Source organism: Dryobates pubescens, chromosome 28, assembly GCF_014839835.1.
Source record: "Dryobates pubescens isolate bDryPub1 chromosome 28, bDryPub1.pri, whole genome shotgun sequence".
In the NCBI taxonomy this organism is placed as follows: domain Eukaryota; kingdom Metazoa; phylum Chordata; class Aves; order Piciformes; family Picidae; genus Dryobates; species Dryobates pubescens.
Window position 1 is genome coordinate 8,971,638 of NC_071639.1, and position 12,044 is coordinate 8,983,681.

The following is a 12,044-nucleotide window of genomic DNA, read 5'->3' on the forward strand; positions in this document are numbered from 1 at the left end:
ATTCGCCAGGACTGTTGCTCTCTGTGGGTTTGGTGGGGGGAGGGGGGATCCAACTTCTTTTCAGTTTTATTCTGTCAACCTCATCTGATTTGATTTGGCCATTTGAAAGAAAAAAAAAAACAAACCAACAACCCACCTAATTAGTTTTACAAATACTATTTGTTCTTATTAAACATCTCCACTACCTATTAAAATGGTTTCAGGAAACCTATTAGCTAAAATAGATGGAGTTCCAACTTGATGCAATTAGAATTACATGGATTGAGTTCTGCTTTCTCATTTTTGTGGAGGGATTCTAGTGATACCATCTGAATAATAGCTCTCTAAGCAATCTCTTTTTGTCTGCTACTCTAGCTAGTATTTCTGTTTGCACTTGAAATGCCTAATCCCCGCATAAAGTAAACAGAAGACAAAAATATCATCCCTTATCAAAAGGAATTGTTTCCCTGTTGGCACCAAATGTCTACTCCAGATAGCAGAAGGGCAACGAGGCTGGTGAGAGGCCTTGAACACAAGCCCTATGAGGAGAGGGAGCTGGGGTTGTTTAGCCTGGAGAAGAGGAGGCTCAGGGGAGACCTTATTGCTCTCTACAAATACCTGAATGGAGGTTGTAAACAGGCAGGGGCTGGTCTCTTCTACCAGGCAACCAGCACCAGAACAAGAGGACACAGTCTCAAGCTGTGCCAGGGGAAGTTTAGGCTCAAGGTGGGGAGAAAGTTCTTCACAGAGAGAGTTGTTAGCCATTGGAATGTGCTGCCCAGGGAGGTGGTGGAGTCCCCATCCCTGGAGGTGTTCAAGAGGGGATTGGATGTGGCACTTGGTGCCATGGTTTAGTCATGAGGTCTTGGGTGACAGGTTGGACTTGACGATCTTTGAGGTCTCTTCCAACCTTGGTGATTCTGTGAGAAGAAAGAGGAGGTGGGGGGAGAAGTAACAACACAGTTTTGTTTCATCTAAGTTCTCTTGAAGTCACTGAGTTTTTGTAATAGTGTTCAACAGGAACAAGGGCATGGCTAAAAAAGAAATAGAGAGTCCATTTAAAAGCAGGATAGAGGAGCTGCAAGATTTTGCCAAGGTTTCCATATGGAAGAGAGCTGTGTTAGTTCTGTGGGGTGCCCTCACTGCAAACCTAAATATTTGGTAGGAAAGTAAAATTCCTCTAGGTCACATGTAGTAGCTTTAATGTGTAGACTGCTTTTCTTAACACTACCTCTATTGTACATTTGTGTATATTAAGAGGTGAATATCTTACACAGGGCTCAAGTGTGACAAATGTAAACTCCCCCTCCCTGCACTGCCTCTGTGTTTGTACTTCTTGGGGGGGTTCATAATATATATTTGTGTGGACTGTTCCATATATATAATGCATTGGATTACAGGTTCTGCAAACTCAGTCCAGCTGTTGACAGAGCCTTGCTATAACAGTAGAGGTAGTGCTAGAAGGTTCTACTTATCTTCCTTTTGCTTACAGCATTGCTGCTAAAGCACTCACTCACTAATACCAAGATATGAATTTGGTTGGAAAATTATAACACAGCACCCCCCAAAATATCTAAATGTAAGTCTTTCGTGGACTTTGTATAGTTTCTGTTACAACAAATGTTACAAACATTATTTGGAGACTGGAGAGCAAACTTTCTTTGCTAGGCACTGGCTATGTTCATTTAAAGAGTGCAAATACAGTCAAGTAAAATAAAAGCACTAAATTACAAGACTGGCTGCAAACCCAGTGAAGTTTCACCTGCCCAGATTTTCCATGATGAATTTTGTTACTGCCTGACTTACACCTTTTGCAAGACAGGTGCAGCTAGATTTATTCACAAGGCTTGCAGAAGCTCAGGTAGTAAAAGCTAGAAATTACCCCCATGTAAGTGAATAAATGATGCTTAAACTGGATCGAGCACCTAGCTTATTAAATCAAAAGCACCATCGTGCATTTAATGAAGAAACACACAAAGAAAGATATGATGGCTTATGAAATGGGAGTCTTTGGCATAACCTCAGATTTAAAACTGATCCTGGAGATTTTTGCTAAGCTTACAGCACACAGACTAAATCCTGGAGGTTACAGCTTCCTTTTGGAGGTTGGAAGAGTCCCCTGACATGCAGAATATTGAATTCTGCCCTTCCATGTCTTGGGAGTTTGGCTTAATGTGCAGAAAAAGATGTCTTCTGTCAGATACATTTTGTGAAGGGGAAAAGCAGAAGTGATCTATCCACCGCTTCAGAAGTAGGTCAGAGCTGTGAATCTTAATCCAAGGCAACATGACTGCAGCTCAGCATAAGGTCCCTTAAATTCCAGAAGAACTAGTTGTGTTTCAGATTTGTCTCTGCCCTTGTCATCACCTTTCCCTGACTTGCTGGCTCTCCTGAGAACCATCTTTCACACCAGAGTAACTGCATCTTTCTGTGTTGTTATGACTCATCAGTAAACCTAAAGCCATATACATCTACCCATATAGCAGCAAAGTAGCCCTTGGCCACGAGTTTGACCCCTGCTCCAGCTACTCCACCCCATCTGTTCACATGGTCCCTAGCATGGTTTTGCCACACTGTTATTGATTCTATGATTCTATTCTATGATTCTATGGAAAGGATTATTTCAGGGAGCAGCATGGGGTAGGGACAGTTTCCAGGAAGTAGATAAGAAAACAGCCACTGTGGCTTAGGAGGGAGGGACTGGGTCACCCACACCCCAGGCAGGAGAATTAGCCCTAATCTGTTTAATTTATGACCATCCACACAGCTGGTGAATGCTATATGATGAATGGCATGCAAAGCTGAAGCCTTCTCTGACTGGCCATGGATCACTGATGTCCATGCAAGCTGTTCCATCATCTTCCTTTAACCTTTTCACTGGTTACTACTTCAAGGACAGAGAATTTAAGGAGGAAAAACTGAGCCACTTCCTCTTCTATGTGGCAACTGCAGGCAGGGTGCAATGCACAGTATTTGTAGTATTTGTTGCTCTTCCACAGAGAAACACAACTATTCAAACAACTATGGCAACTGCCAATATTTATCCCCAGATCCTTTGATTTTTTGTGGGTTATTTTTGTAGTTTGTTGGGTTTTTTAGCATTTATAGCCTTAATGATAAAGAATTTTCATGAGTGAAACTATGTTTTCCATGCTGTTCTCGTGGGGGAAGTTTATCCCCTGTTTCTACTTGCTAGTTTATGGTCCTTTGCTCCCAAGAGACCTAATAGTGACCTTCCAGTACCTGAAAGAGGCCTACAAGAAGGCTGCAGAGGGACTGTTTCCAAAGACCTACAGTGATAGGATGAGGGGCAATGGTTTGAAATTAGACAAGAGTAGAATTAGATTCAATGTTAGGAGAAAATTCTTTACCATGAAGGTAGTGGAACACTAGAACAGGTTGCCCAGAGTGGTAGTTGAGGCTCTATCCTTAGAGAGACTCAAAGACAGGCTCAACAGGACTCTGGGCAACCTCATTTAATGGGGGATGTCTCTGCTCACTGCAAGGGGGTTGGACTAGATAGCCTTTGGAGATCCCAACCCATTCAATGACTCTATGATTCTATGACTCTAGGTTTGTATAGTCTTTTCTAGTCATTTTGTTTATGAGTTTTATCTTACTAGTGTGTGGAACGCTGCTCCTCTTAGCTGATTCCAATGAAATATTCATATTACCATTTTCTTTTCCACAAAATAAACCTGTAAAAATGGTGGGGTTCTTTTTTACAGTAATAAGGTGACAAGGGAGATATGATAGAATAGAATAGAATAGAATAGAATAGAATAGAATAGAATAGAATAGAATAGAATAGAATAGAATAGAATAGAATAGAATAGAATAGGAACAGACCAGAATAGGAACAGACCAGAATAGGAACAGAACAGAACAGCAGAGAAGAGAACAGCAGAGAAGAGAAGAGAACAGCAGAGAAGAGAAGAGAACAGCAGAGAAGAGAAGAGAAGAGAAGAGAAGAGAAGAGAAGAGAAGAGAAGAGAAGAGAAGAGAAGAGAAGAGAAGAGAAGAGAAGAGAAGAGAAGAGAAGAGAAGAGAAGAGAAGAGAAGAGAAGAGAAGAGAAGAGAAGAGAAGAGAAGAGAAGAGAAGAGAAGAGAATGGAATGGAATGCAGTGGAGTGGAATGGAATGGAGTGGAGTGGAGTGGAGTGGAGTGGAGTGGAGTGGAGTGGAGTGGAGTGGAGTGGAGTGGAGTGGAATGGAATTCAATTCAATGCAATGCAATGGAATACAATGGAATACAATGGAATGGAACAGAATTAACCAGGTTGGAAAAGACCTTTGAGATCATTGAGTCCAACCTATCACCCAACACCATCTAATCAGCTAAACCATGGCAACAAGCCCCCCATCCAGTCTCTTCCTAAACACCTCCAGTGATGATAAGCTTTATCAATCTAATAATCCAAAAACTAATACCAAAGGATGAACCCATGAATTGTAGATATTTTGTTGCTGCTGCCAAAAAAGTTGAAAATCAAACAGGTTTACAAAAGGAAGGCTTCAGAGGAAATATGACTTTCCCTTTCTCCATGATTCCACTCCCATAAGATTTAAAACCTATTTGATTTACAAAAATGTGGGCATTTTTTTTTTACTTACTTTGAAGAAAAGAAGGGAGGGGAAAAAAAAAATGCTTTTTGAACAGCAGGATGTAATTTCAGACTATTTGCAGTCAAGAGGCCTCTGCTGAGCAAAATACTCATTCAATTTAGGAATGCAGATTATAATAATTTTCCTATCTCCCTCACAGCAGGATCCCTGCCATCGTTTTGCAAACTCACAGGTTGCAGTAGTGAATGACTAGCTAACTTCAGTTCCAGGTAACACACACTTCAAGCAGATTCTCATTAGCTCGACTTAGTTATAATGCAAAGCTGCTTAGTTTCACCAAGTGAAATGGGATACACTTAAATTGCTCCATCTAATATAATACTCCTCCTTAATACATGTAAAGTGGTTTATGGTGGCAAAGCTTGTAGAGCATGAAAATCGCCAGGGAAAGGAAGGGTTTCTGACTACAACTGTCAAAAAAAAAAGTCTTATTTTATACCACTTCTTTTAGGAGAGGTTAAGAGTGAGGAAGGAGAGATTGGAGTAAGAAATAATCAGGCTAGAAAAATGTAAATTTAGTACATTAACCTTTTGAATGCATCAGCTCTACCAAACAAGAAAGCTATCAAGTAAAGCTGGTCTTTCAGTAATCTCTTCTGCACCATAAAATGAAATGTAAAACACACAATGGTCAAAACATGCTGTAGGAAGAAACAATAGTCCTTATTCCACCTCCTTTATCCAAAGAGTATTCTATTGTGCCCCATGTTTCCATTTGCTGGTATTATTAACCCAGCTTCCTATGGCTCTATTAATTCGCAATGAGTTTTTAACTTCAGATATGGATAAGGATTTTTTTTTCCCTTCTTCCTTTAAATACTAACTGAATACATCCAAGTCTTGCATATCTTGCAGATAAAATGCCTGGTTTTAATAAGACCCCAAAACAACACTGAGAAAAGAATTTTTTTCCCCACTATCCTGCACCTGCAGTCTGACCACAGGGCTATAAATCCTATCCCTACAATCTTTTCCAATACTATTCAGAGAGAGGCTAAGCTGCTGCAGGCTTTACAGATGACACCCAAGTGTGTATCTCATTTTCCACAGATGCAACCAGAGCCATCACAAAGACTTTTCACTGCCTAGAGGAAAGTGGCTCCTGGAGAAGAGCATCTGGCTCAGATTGAGCTTGGGTGAGATCCAGACAATATTGGTTGAAAGACAGAAACGATCCAGACAGCCAGTTGAGCAAGATTCCTAGGCACATGCCTTCAAGCATCAGTTTGCAATGAGGCTGTTCACATCTTTGGGAAAAAAAAAAAGCAGTGATAAGCATGTTGTTCAGATGTGGCCCCAGAGAATGAACTAAGAACACTTCCCAGTCCAATTAAAAGCATCTGCAGCAAAAGTTTTTTTCAGTCTTTCATAGCTTTTTGCTGTGATTAGAAATGGAGGCTACAAAGTCTAGAACATGCCTCCTTCCATGCTGCCAGGACAAAGACCTAGCCACAAAGATCTCTTCATACTTTTTAAGGGGTTGACTCAACTCCTTGTACTGAGGGCTGTTTCAGTCTTCAAAATCAGAGAACATTGCTCTTGAGCCACAGTGTCTTTGAGGCTCCTATTTGCATTTGGATAGAAAGCACTAATCTTGTTCTCAAAGGTACAGTCGTTTTGGATGTCTTGATAGCCATGATTACTTTTTCATTTTCCACAAATGGGCAGCTTCTAAAAGAAACAAATTTAATCTTTCTGAGCAGAGAAGGCTCCTGAGAGATGTGTAATGCATGTCATCTAGTTATGCAGTGAGCTTTAAGAGACTGCATACATTTCAGAGTCCTTTCCACAAAGAATTTGACTTCCTGAAGTTCTGTATGTCTGCTAAAATTAAGCCATCTACTCTTGGTAGGAGAGTGGTGAAAGACAAAGGATTTAAAAAGCTGGTGAGGGGTTTGGAGCACAAGCCCTATGAGGAGAGGCTGAGGGAGCTGGGGTTGCTTGGCCTGGAGAAGAGAAGAAGAGGAGGCTCAGAGGAGACCATTGGCCATTGTCATGGGATGCCCAGGGAGGTGGTGGAGTCACCATCACTGGAGGTGTTTAGGAAGAGACTGGATGGGGTGCTTGGTGCCATGGTTTCATTGATTAGATGGTGTTGGATGATAGGTTTGACTTGATGATCTCAAAGGTCTTTTCCAACCTGGTTAATTCTATTCTATTCTATTCTATTCTATTCTATTCTATTCTATTCTATTCTATTCTATTGCTATTGCTATTGATATTGATATTGATATTGATATTTCTATTGCTATTCCATTCTATTCCATTCCATTCCATTCCATTCTATTCCATTCCATTCCATTCCATTCTAAACCCAGAGAGTTCATACAAACATCCCTCATCTGTGAAATGCCAGGACTCAACAGTGTTGGCCTACAAGGAACAAATAACTGGTGGGTGAAGGTGGAAGCATACGTGAAAGATGCAAGCAAATGAAAGTGCACAAATGGGAAGCTGGAGTCCAGTTTCAGGGTGGAACTGGCCTCTGAGCCCAGTCATGAGCACTAATAAAATGTCACAAGAATCTTTATGGAAGAGAAATACCTGTGAAACTGTTGGTATTCTGTCAGAGTCTTAAACCTTCTCCCAGCACTTTGTTTTATTCAGCTCCCTCAACAGTGAGCAGAAAAAAAGGCATCCTGGAGTCTGACTTGTGAGGATTTTGTTGATGCAAGCAGTCACCTGCAGTTTATTCCCCTGGACTTTCTGAGGTCACAACATGACCTAAGATGTGCTTCTCTAAATATTTATCTTGTGTTTCCTTAGGATCACCTTCAGGAGTAAGCAAGAATAAAATGGCAATACAGGTCTTTAGTTTTTAGATGGTTTTGTTGGTTGGTTGGTTGTTTTTTTTCCTTAGTAGTGGCAGCATGGGTTCAATTTTTGGTAGGTATTTGTCAAAGCAATTTCTGTTCCTAGAGAAAAGATGTTTTCAGACAGAATTCAAGCCCCCTTGTTTATATTCCAGGCCTATTTCGCATGTATGAACACTGAGGATTAATCTTAAAGGGTTAACTTTTGGTCCTTGGAAGGAAAACACATTCCCTGAAAATTTTTCTCCTGGTAATTCCTTCCTTGCAGTCTCTTCACTGGCTCAGCAGCTGTGATGCTTATCACAGCTCCACTCACTTTATGAAAACCATTTTAAATGTTCTCCATTAAGAAGCTGTGTAGAAAACACAGTGCATGCTTGTGAGGCACTTGTAGGAACACACAGTTATTGGGAGGAATAAAATACAAAATGCAAAGCTCCTTTCCAGCTGGTCTGTCTACAGCCATGCTGTACTTATTGCTATCATGAATAAAGCATTGGGTTTCCTAAATTGTGTGTATATTCCTAGAGGGGTACTTAAGAGACAGAGCTTGTTAGAGAAGGCACAGAAACAATGCAGAATTTCTCCTGTTCCAGTGCTTGAATCATAAGGTATAATCATAAATCCTGACTGCAGTCTGACCAGATAAAAGGGCACAGGGGACTCCTCCAGAAATCTGGGAATTTCTTTTCCTTGGCCATTTGTGTAGGCCAGTCCCTCTGAGGAATGAACAGCCAGCCAAGCCACTTTGAGGTCTACTTATGTTGTCCACCCCAAAAATGCCTGGTTGCTGTGGGGAGTCTCAATGGAGCCAGGGGCAGAGAACATCCCAAAACACTTTCCTGATCAGTTTGACCAGCAAGGAGGCTCCTTGCAAACCAGAAGCTGAGGTATAAATGTTTTATTCTCGAGGGGGTGTAATGAGGGCTGATGTGCTTTGACCTGGTAAGACACTCACAGGAAATGCTGCCTTGAAAATGCTGGGCTGCTTGGGGAGGGGTTTTTGATGTGGTTGGAGATTTTATTCCAGGTTTGAGCTGTGACTTTAAACCTAAATCCTCCCTCCTTCCCTAGAACAAAATTACAAACTCAGCTGCAAGTTATGTGTACTAAAGGATGCCAAATGCTTTCTGTGTTCTTCTTCATTGTTCTAATAGAAGATGCTGCTTTTCCTCCTTTATTAATAAGATGATATCTTGACTGAGATCAAGAAAACTACTGTCTTAATGGCCTGACAAAGTGATCCCCACTTTAATAGTCACTGCATAGTGCTTCAAATTCCTATTAATATTTCAATGTACTCATTGCTTAAAAAACTTAAATCATAAGTTTGGGGGTTTCTTTCTAATTAGTAATACAAAAGGCAAAATAAATAATAAAAGATTACTTTGCCTTACTGCTTTTGATCCATTGTTCTCGCTGCCTTTTATATTGTGTGGCACAAATATCATTCCCTAATTATTTTTCCTCCTTGCAAATTAATGTGCATCCAAATGAGGGAGCAACAGTGTTTTCCTCTTGTAAAGCACTTCCTTTTACAGCTGTACATATCACATGGCATATAAACATACTGCTAAGTGAACATCCCTTGCAGCTGAAGCCCTTGTGCAGTCATAAGGCTTACCCTAAACAGGCCTTGGGAATTTGGGTTTGCAGCATCTTGTAGGTGCAGCTTTCTAAATGTCTGTAAATGCATACAAAGAATTGACTTCTTAGATGCACATTTGCTGTCCAGTGTCATGTAATGCTGAGTTATAATTAAGTTATGTCCTTAAGAACAAAAGTTAATGCTCTTATAAAAGTTTCTGAGTTGTTGGCATGGTCCTAGAAAGGCATAAATAGCTGAAGTGTAATCCAAGCAGAATTTGAATAGAGACTAGACTAGACTAGACTAGACTAGAGCAGAGTAGACTAGACTAGACTAGAGCAGAGTAGAATAGAATAGAATAGAATAGAATTAACCAGGTTGGAAAAGACCTTTGAGATCATCGAGTCCAACCTATCACCCAACACCATCTAATCAACTAAACCATGGCACCAGGTGCCTCATCCAGTCTATTCCTAAACACCTCCAGTGATGGTGACTCAACCACCTCCCTGAGCAGCCCATTCCAATGGCCAATCACTCTTTCTATGAAGAACTTCTTCCTAACATCCAGCCTAACCCTTCCTTGGTGCAGCTTGATGCTGTGTCCTTTTGTTCTGGTGCTGGCTGCCTGGGAGAAGAGACCAACCCCCAGCTGTCTACAACCTCCCTTCAGCATCATTTTATGCTTTGTTTTGGGTTTTGGTTTGGTTTTGTTGATTTGTTTGTTTTTAACAAACTTTAATACTGATTCCTTGAGGATTTAGTAGTATCTTAGCGTTCAAGAAAGACTGACACTTCAAATCCTGTGATCACACAACCTAGGAGCATTGCTTCACTGGCTGTGCTGTGTATTCAGCTAATACTCATATTACACAGGCAGTTCAGTTCTCATAAACTAAGTTCCTCCAAAAACTTGTCTTCTGCACTGACCAGACACTGAAAATTTCTCAGTATCACCAAGGTTGGAAGAGACCTCAAACACCATCAAGTCCAACCTGTCACCACAGGCCTCATGACTAAACCACGGCACCAAGTGCCACGTCCAACCCCGTCTTGAACACCTCCAGGGATGGGGACTCCACCACCTCCCTGGGCAGCACATTCCAATGGCTAACAACTCTCTCTGTGAAGAACTTTCTCCTCACCTCCAGCCTAAACTTGCCCTGGCACAGCTTGAGACTGTGTCCTCTTGCTCTGGTGCTGCTTGCCTGGGAGAAGAGACCAACCTATCACAGTTACTTATCTAACATTTCAGATCCCTGAACAGATTAAGTCTGTGGATATTTAAAAAAAAAAAAAAAAAAGGGGGGGGGAGGAGGGGGAAGAAGAAAAAAATAAAAGACATTAGTAATTTTTTTTCTTTTACTATTGTCCTGGTTTGCAAAATTCAAGATGTCACATGAAAATGACCCCATTTTTGGGGGGCTCAGCTGAAAAGCTTCGGTTCCTTTCAGTTTCATGTTCCAAATATGGCATGGATCTGAGGTTTGTTTTCTCAATATCTCTTCTTAAAAACCAAGCAAACAAACAGCCTGGAAATTTAGGCTTGCCCCATGTAAATAGCTTCTTCTTTCAGCAAACATACCAGAGACTCTAAGTCGTTTTTAGGAGATATTATAGCTTCACCCAATCCTCTTATTCAGAGCAACTCTTGGAACCTGGCAGCTCAGTCAGGTGTGGAAAATAATCTCATTTTTATAAGCACTCTAAAGATGCAGGATTTTGGTTCCTCAGTAAATAGAAGACATGAAATGCTTTTTTTTCCTTCTTTTTCTTCCTCTTTTTTTGTTTTTAAATCAATATTCATCCCAAGACAGTTGCATTGCTTAGCAGTGACAGTGAACTCACAGAGAGGAATGTAGCATTTCTGTTCTTACAGCAACTGTGGTGGAGGCTTGAAGGCATGCACTTGGATTCTTTGTCCCTGTTTCAGAATATCATGGCTCCTTTATTTAGAATATGACTATAGCTGAAATATAAGCTAAAAATAAAATAAGGAAGCATTTTTTTCCTTTTTTTTTTCCCCACTTCTTTTCTTCCCTAACAAACTGCATAGATCTGACAGGCCCAAACTTGAATTGTGCAATCTGTTCCTTGCCCTCATTGGAGGGACTGAGGAGTTTTCCTGCCTGGAAGCATAAGCACGTAGCAGAAGTCTCTAAATTGAGAACTTGCTCATTTTAAGCTGATTCTGTAATCAGCAGCCTGGTTCTGAATCACATTCTGGAAATGTTCATCTCTTGGCATTGATTATAGAGAGAGTTTAAAGTAATTTTGGTTCCCAGCTTAGGCACGTCAGCGAGAAAACCAGCACGACAAAGGGTGAATCCAGACCTGAAATTTGCCCCAGTCCTGTTCCAGATTCTCTGTGAAAACTTGGTGCAGCTGAAGTTGATGTAAGCTATGCCATTGACCCTAGGCAGCTAGAGGCTCTCCTCAGACCTTGATTCAAAACTTGCCAGAATGTTTAACCTTGGAAAGTAAGGACGTATAGAAATATTTACCCAGCCTTGAAAGCTGTAACTCAAGTGTGTCTCCAGTAAAACATCTCGAGCGTGTAGCTTTGACACAGGAATGGGATGATGCATAACTCAATGAATGCAAGAGATCTTTTCCTTTCAAACTCCAGGCATCAGTCCTCTCTCAGCAAAGCTAAGCAGTATATATCTCTTTGTCACTCGTCATGAACACTTGTTTACCAACCCCCTCAAGCCCACAGAGTGCAAATAAAAACTGGCAGGTAACACTGGAATTTAAGGTGCATGCATGCATGCTGCAGTGGTTTTTTAATCCATGCAGAGTTGTGTTGGGCAGCACCAAACACACCGAAGAAACGGGACCACTGCAATCACTTTAACAAGTTGTTTGGCTGCATGCATGGCGTGATTCACTTCAGGGTCTCACAAATGCATTCAGCTTTATTTGTTAACCTAGCAGAACATTATTTATTAACAAGTTCTTCATGTTTTATTAAGCCTAATGTCAAACCACCTCTGTGGGACTCTAGGCATGTTCTCTCTTTCTCTCTTTGTGTTAAA

At 40.9% G+C, this 12,044-nt stretch overlaps 1 protein-coding gene across 3 annotated transcripts in view; it reads left to right on the forward strand.

The window, feature by feature from the left end:
* The window catches only part of HS3ST5 (heparan sulfate-glucosamine 3-sulfotransferase 5), a 189,385-nt gene that overhangs the window by 93,928 nt on the left and 83,413 nt on the right, over positions 1–12,044 (forward strand). The window lies entirely within an intron of this gene.